Consider the following 8,020-nt stretch of genomic DNA (forward strand, 5'->3'; position numbering starts at 1 on the left):
ACCTAGGGTAAAGAAACAAAGCAAAATTGAAGTTGATATATTTGTTTTCACATTGGGAAAAATTTATAAATTGTGAAAATTATATTATACTGATTTCATTTCTCTTATACAAATATTTATCGATGCAGAAATTCCCATGTTGTCTGATCCATGCTAATATAATAGGACAAATTGATCATTGTACTCATACTCAGAAATTGAATTTTTATTGGCTTGAAGAAAGAGTCAGGCATTTACATATTTATATAGTTAAAATTGTCAGGACACAAAAACACTATTTTACAAATCCAGGATTGCAGAACTTTGTTTTACCTTTTTGATCTGTGATCATACAACTTCACTTGTTCCTTTCATTTCATATACACTTCTTTAGCATGAACTTACTTTGTTTTTTTATTATAAGGACTTTTTAAAATATGCTATTTCCAGAAATAACTTTAACTACAAAAAATAATTACTACCCTCCTTTCCTTGCCTTTCTAGAACATATGCCTTTAGTTAGTCCCCATCTATTTTCAAAACAAGAGAAACAAGTCATTAAGAATGCATTGTCTACTTTATATCACTCCCAGTGCATTGCTCTGCTGCTATTGTATTTTTTATTTCTTTTCTGTGTTGTTTTCCTATGTTGTCCTGTCCAAAGGCAGAAGTCAGATCTCGTTTTATAGTATTTAATACCTATCTTGCATCCAGTAAACATAGAACAGAAATTTGTAATAAACAAAATGCAATTTTTAAATAGTTTTAAAAAGAATATTGATAGATGAGATTATCTATGATTTTTTCTGAGGAAAAATACCTGGGTATCTATGTTACCATAGTTGAAGTGTGGTAAAGTGAGTAGACAAATGGGCTTATTTGGTAATAGATTGCAGCAACTCCAGGTACTGATTCCCTCCCTACACTTCAAGGTGCACTTTTTGTTGTTCTTGCTTCTTCATTTGTTTTATGAATTGGTTGGGTTATTTTAATTGTCTATTTAGTGAAGTATGGAGTCCTCAGCGTTATTCCTCAGAGGGTATAGCCTTGAATATGTCAGTCACCCTAAGATGAGAGTGGTTTTAGCAGGGTCTTCTTTGACCCTCTCTTTCCTTCATCTCTGTTACACTGTCTGCATCATTTGATGTTATGCCCAGCCCATTAAGCTAGCCTACTTGCAAGTAGATTGTTTCCATAGTGCCTGGATGTACATTGCTCATCTGTCAAATCCAATTATATTTGAGCACTGCTAGTGTATGAGTCCAGTCTTTGCAGTTTGTTCTGACTCCTGGAAGTTCCTTCTTAACTATCTCTTTTCCTAGTTCTTCTTGGTGAACTGGTTGGCCTATGGCTTAATCTGTACTTTATTAAGACACTCTTTCTTCTTATGAACTATGTCTCCTCCTGGAAAAGTAATCTAAACAACTACTCTGGGTGTTAGAGATTGGTGGGGGAGGGGGATGAGGGTGCTCTGGTGTTGTCAGTTTTCTTCTCCTGGCTGGAACCTCTGGCTTATGAGCATGCTGAGAAGAGAATGTTTGGAGCCGTCATATTTTGGGCTTGCCATGTCTGGGATAGAAGCCCTGTCCTATAGATAGAGGTTCAGTGCAGGAAGGGAGTCCCTGATCTCCCAGCTTCACGGATTATAAACTTAGCCTTTCAACTTGGAGATGGAGGGAATAAGAAATGCATAATGTATGGTGATTAACATAACAAAAAAAAAGAAAAACGGCTTTTCTCCCCTAGAGAAATATGGCAAGTCTTGAATGGGAATGAGGGGAAAGGGAATCTCTCTTTTTTGGCCAGCTCACCAGAGTGGAGGTTTCATTCAGCTGAGCTGGTTGGAAATGGGGGGAAAGAGGGGTTTTTGTCTCAAATGCTACAAAATCTTATTGCTCTTACTGAGTTTTATTAGCTTTCTTGAAAAAATAAATGTTTATTAATTTTCTGTATGCCTTTTGGACATTTTCCAGAAGCTCTAAATCATTGGGGTTTTTGTTGTTGTTGTTGTTTGCTATTGTTTTTGTTTGTTTGTTTTGTTTTTCAGCTCTGATTTTTTCACTTGGGAGTGGGTCTGTAGAGCTCTTCATTCCTTTCACATCCTGGGAAATGGAACTTCAACCCACTGAGATTCTTATTTTGGTTATTGTATTTTAGGTATAAAATTTCCATTTTGTTATTTTTTAATACATCTGTATTTCTTTGCTGAGTCTTTCTATTTTTGAAATTTGTTTCAAACATTTTCACAGTGGCTCACTGAGGCATTTTTATCATTACTAGTCTAAAATCTTTGTCACAATTCTAACATTGTCTTCTTGGTGTTAGCATCTATTGACTACCTTTCCCCACTTAGTTTGGCAAACTTACTGGTTTTTGGTATGATGAGTGATTTTTAACTGAGGTGTGAATATTTTAATATTATATTCTGAGACTACGGATCTTACTAAAATTTTCAGTTTTAACTGTATTTCTCTGACAACCCAATGGCTGAGAGTAGTTGGATATCACTTCATGACTGCCAGATTCCCCCTTCAGCTTTTGTTGACCCAGGAGGGGATCTTCCATGACAGCAGTGGTGGAAGTGGTGCTCTGGATCCCTTCACTGTCTCCACTGACACTGTAGTGGGCTGGTTTCATTACTACTAGGGGATAAACCCCTGCATTTCTACTGGGTCTCTTTCCACATCACCCCAGTCAGAGGAGACAGGTGCCTCATTACTGCTGGCTGGGAGGGAAAGTCCAGTCTCCCATGTTGTCTCTACTAACACTGAGGTGGTGGGCTTTTTAGTGCCAGTGGGGATAAATATTTTTACCTCCCTACTACCCCCTAGTAGAAGTCAGTGTTGGGGCTCCTCATTCCAGCCCCTTCAGGGTAGAAGTCTAGGTTTCCTACTCAGCCTTGCTGGTGCGGTGAGAGTGAAAACACAGATTTTTCTGTACTGTTTGGCTGTAGTAAAACAGTTACTGTCTAAATATCTTTTATTTTGCTTAGCTGCCACAGTTTTGATCCTTTGGCTATAGATAATAGGCTTTTGTTTGAGCCTGTTTTATCTATTTCTACTGGTGTTTCTGGGTTGCCAGTTTTTTAGGTCAGAGTCAAGATAGATGAAAAAAAAATAATAGAGAGAACTGTCAAGCTTGTTGTTCCTTGAGTCCCAAGGTCTCTACCCTGTCTATTTTTTCTTTCTACATTTTGACATCTCCTATTATTTGTTTAATATATGATTGCCAGGATTTTTAGTTGTACTCAGCAGGAAGAATAGGAGTACGTCTACTCCCATCTTTTGAGAAATATTCATTCATTCTTTGGAGTGGAAATATTTCATGACCACAATCTATTAACTAGGTAGGTTTGGAGACACTAACTGCTACTGAATCGGCTGTAAATCTCATATTTTTTATTGTTATATAATCATCAGGAAACTTTATCATCTTGACATTTGACAAGATACCATGCTGGTCTTCATTATTTGTCACTGTTTATCAGTACCCCCTTAAAATTGTACTTTCTCTTTGTTTCTAAGTCACATTATCCTCATTTTTCTTGAGAAATACATTTTCCCCAAGTGAATCATTCAGTTTCCTCATTTACCTTTAGAAATAAAGAATATTTGAAAATGAGAGTTTGGAAATATTCTAATGAAATTGAATTTTTAAATTGAGGTCCAGATGATATTCTAATTTTCTTGGATCTTCTAACGTATTTTTACAAACTGTATTAGTGGCCCTCTTTTCCTAAGATCAACCAAAGCATATTGTTGTTGCCTAAAATTCTATGTTCAATTTCAAAGGTACTCAAAAAGTGCTTTAATTCCAACTTCGTCACCTCATTGTCCTTATATATTTTTCCATTAAGTAGTCAGGATATTCTATCTAAAGTGCAAATCTTACCATCTTATCTTTTTATGACACCCTTTCATGAATCCTCATTGATTTCATGATTCAGTCCCTGTTTTGTAACATGTTATGCAATATTCCCCATAAATACATTTTGCATAATCAATTGCTTACAATCCTGGGCTCCACATTTCTGAAAATTTTTGGCAACTCTGTCTTATAATATCAACTCTGCCCATCTAAGTCATACCAACCTTTTAAGACTGGGCAGAATTCCCTCCAAACAAACCTGTTAACCTCATTCTCCAAAATTGGACATATATTCCTTCTTTTTTCTCTCATGCCATCGTGGTAATTTCTATATTATTACATTTAACAAATAAGCTCTATCTTTTTATACTGTATATATATAATTCAGTTTCTGTTGCATGGAAGGCACTCAGTATTTCTTAAATGAATGAAAACAGTATTAGAAAAAAAAAGTTACCTATAAAATGACTTGAAAGTCAATGCTCATGTTATTGGTACCTAAATATCAATAGCCAGCTACTAGAAGATTGTTTCGAAAATCTTATTTAGATCTGAGCTGTATTTTCTTGCCACTTCTGCCAAGCAACTCCCAAAGTGCCTCTCAATCATTATGAACAATAAATAGTTTTTGGAAAATGATACATTAGAAGTCATTCCAAGGCAATTGTTTTATCAGTGTTGAGTAAGAGACAAAGTTCTAAGTTCGCAATGTAGGCTCACAACTGGTGGGAAATCTGAACGGCATGATGGAAGGAATTCTGAAAGATAAATGTTACTCAGTTTGTATGAAGCTATTGAATCTGCTTACCAAAAGGCAAAGCAGTATTGCCAGTGGCAGGAGTAGACTGGGAGTAACAGTACAAGCTTCAGGAGGCACTGTGACCACCGTGCATGTTTATCTTGTCACAATTTGTCAAATATTTCCTGTCAGAGATCATCTTCCACAATTTGAAAATATCATGACATTTTGGATTGAATTACAGGACTCATTTCTAGCTTACTCTTGAACATCCTGAATTTATGGATTGATGTGATATATTTCTGACCTGTAGTTTTCCTCTTTTTTCTTTTTTTGGTCATACGAGTAATGTCAAACTTTTATACAGTCTATTAAGCTCAGAAAAGGAACTCCAGGCTCCATTTGTTCCTGGTAAACTTTAAATTCTTAATCATTACAACATCATTTTTCCAGGATAAAATTCAAGCTTAGGACATACTGAATATCCATGTAAACTGTGAAAAGAATAACATAGATAATTAAAAATTACACATTGATAAATTTTCTGTTAAAAATAGTATTAAGTTTTAGAAATCATTACTTCCCACCCCAAAATATTAAAACTTTTCTATAGCTGATGTAACACAATTCTCTGAAACATTCTCTTCCTAGTTTATTCTACCATTAGGATGAGGAGTAATGATCCTATTGGCTACATACAAAGAGAACATGAAGAGAATCAAAGGAAACACTAAATCCGTAAATATATTGTTAACTTCTGCAATACAAAGAATAGATACATCTGTCTTTTTAGTGTAGAAGTGGTAATTTAGGTCAAATCAATATGAAATTACTAAAGTATACTGCTTATTCATAATTAGACACCGCCCTTAAAGAGTTTTTGAAAATTGTTCATTTTTTTTCAAGACAGAATCACTTAATTTTTATTGAGAAAAAAGCTATTAAATCCACTTCATGAAATATATGTTCATTGTACTTTTGTTTTAATGCATTTAAATAGCTTGAGCTTTTACTTCAAAATAATTTTTTTTACTCTTTCTTCTGTGTCTGAGAAATTCGGTGTTAAAAAGGGATATTTCACTTAGTCTAAAGGTTACTATAATTTCTTCAAATTCAATCTTTGAAGATCATAATCCAATAATCTTTGAAGATCATAATCTTGCTTTTTTGTTGCATATACTTTATGTGTCTTTATTAGCAACAGACTCATAATGAATAAGATGTGTTGATCAACAGACTGTGTACTTAACAGCCTATAAACTCAAATTTATAGCTAAATTCTTTGATAGATTTTCAAGTAACCCCTGGCCCAATGGGAAAAAGTAAATTAAAATAATATTTTAACTATTTTTTACTACTTGCAATTATTCAAAGAGAATTTTAAATTGAATAAACATGTCACAAAACTAAAAGTCTAAGTGACATATTTATCTAAAACCTTGAAATATGATTAAACTAATAATGATAGTTGTATACACTGACTAAAGGAAAGTATGTCTATTTTGAAGTTGCTATTTGTAAGTATATTTTTTAAGTTTTTATTTAAATTCCAGTTAGTTAACATACAGTGTAATATTAGTTTAGGTGTACAATATAGTGATTCAACACTTCCATACAATACCTGGTCTCATCACAACAAGTGCACTCCTTAATTCCCATCACCTATTTCCCCCATTCACCCCCAACCACCTCCCCTCTGGTAACCATCAGTTTGTTCTCTATAGTTAAGAGCCTATTTATTGGTTTACCTCTCTCTCTCTTTTTTTGTCCCTGTGCTCATTTGTTTTGTTTCTTAAATTCTACATATGAGCGAAATCATATGGTATTTGTCTTTCTCTAACTTACTGTGTTTAGCATAATGCTCTCTAGCTCCATCCATGTTGTTGCAAATGGTAAGATTTCATTCTTTTTTATGGCTGAGTAATATTCCATTATATATATATATATATATATATATATATATATATATATATATATGTATATATCTCACTTCTTCTTTATCCATTCATCAAGGATGGCACTTGTGATGAGTGCTGGGTGCTGTATGTAAATGTTGAATCACTAAATGCTACACCTGAAACTAATATTACACTGTATGTTAATTAACTAGAATTTAAATAAAAACTTGAAAAAATGCATAGAAGACATAAATACTTTTCCAAAGAAGACATACAGATGGCCAACAGACACATGAAAAGATGCTCAACATCACTGATCATTGAGGAAATACAAATCAAATCTACAAGATATCACCACACACTTGTCAGAATGGCTTAAAATCAACAACACGGGAAACAACAGGTATTAGTGAGGATGCAGAGAAAAAGGAACCCTCTTGCAACTGTTGGTGGGAATACAAACTGGGGCAGCCACTCGGGAAGATAGATGGATGTTTGCCATTTGTTAATATTTTAAAATTTTTACTTTAGAAAGAAAAATCAGAGAAAAACAGAAATAGCAATCATTATACAGAATGGAGAAAAAAGATATTATTTATTTAGAAGATTTTAACCTTTATAAACATTTTAGTTTATTATGTACCTGCATTATTTGTAGACATTAAAATGATGATTCTTAATCAATGCATTATTACTATTAAATATTCCTTAAAGATTTCTAAATCTATAGAGCATTCAGCTCATAAGTCTAGGTGAAAAAATTTACTAAAAGAGGTAATTTTTCAAGTGCCATAATTCTGTTATTAAGCAAACTAAAATGATGATTTTTTTCATGTAAACTGTAAGAAAACTGTCTTCTTGAATCTCTAGTGTTAAATTGTGTTTGTAAATTGTAAACTTGTAGAATTTGTAAGTTAAATCATAAATATGGTTTTAATTTGTACATATAATTTATTGGAAATATAAGACATTATGCTCATTACAGCAGGTGAAATTCATTTTTTCATAAGCCATATATATGTGTGTGTGTGTTACTATATATAATTGGAATTATTAGAATTTTTTTAGATTTCATTTTCTTCATTCCCTCTAGATTGATTTTGACCCTACAGTTATTGATAATTTAAATGAACCATGGGGAATTGACTGACAATTAAAATGCTTCACATCCAAAATAGTTCTCAAGGGTGCCTGGGTGGCTCAGTCAGTTAAGCGTCTGCCTTTGGCTCAGGTCATGATCCCAGGGTCCTGGGATCAAGTCCCGCATAGGGCTCCCCACTCAGCGGGGAGTCTGCTTCTCCCTCTGCCTCTGCCTGCCACTCTGCCTACTTGTGCTTTATCTCTCTGTCAAAAATAAAATCTTTAAAAAAAAATAATTCTCAAGACTAGAAGACACTTGATTACTCTTAAAACATCTGTAAGATGAGAATAAAAGTACATGATACTGTGACTTCATTTTTTTTAAAGATTTTATTTATTTATTTGAGAGAGAGAGAGAGAGACTGAGAGATAGAGAGCACGAGAGGGAAGAGGGTCA

The 8,020-nt window shown here is 33.8% G+C and overlaps 1 pseudogene; it reads right to left on the reverse strand.

Moving 5' to 3' along the window:
• The window catches only part of LOC114223559 (large ribosomal subunit protein eL27 pseudogene), a 44,245-nt pseudogene extending 41,629 nt beyond the window's left edge, over positions 1–2,616 (reverse strand).
• Between the last annotated feature and the right edge of the window lie 5,404 nt (positions 2,617–8,020).

The sequence above is a fragment of the Eumetopias jubatus genome, unplaced genomic scaffold, assembly GCF_037043125.1.
Source record: "Eumetopias jubatus isolate StellerSeaLion01/CBP00866 unplaced genomic scaffold, mEumJub1_p1.0 scaffold_4, whole genome shotgun sequence".
Taxonomy (NCBI): Eukaryota; Metazoa; Chordata; class Mammalia; order Carnivora; family Otariidae; genus Eumetopias; species Eumetopias jubatus.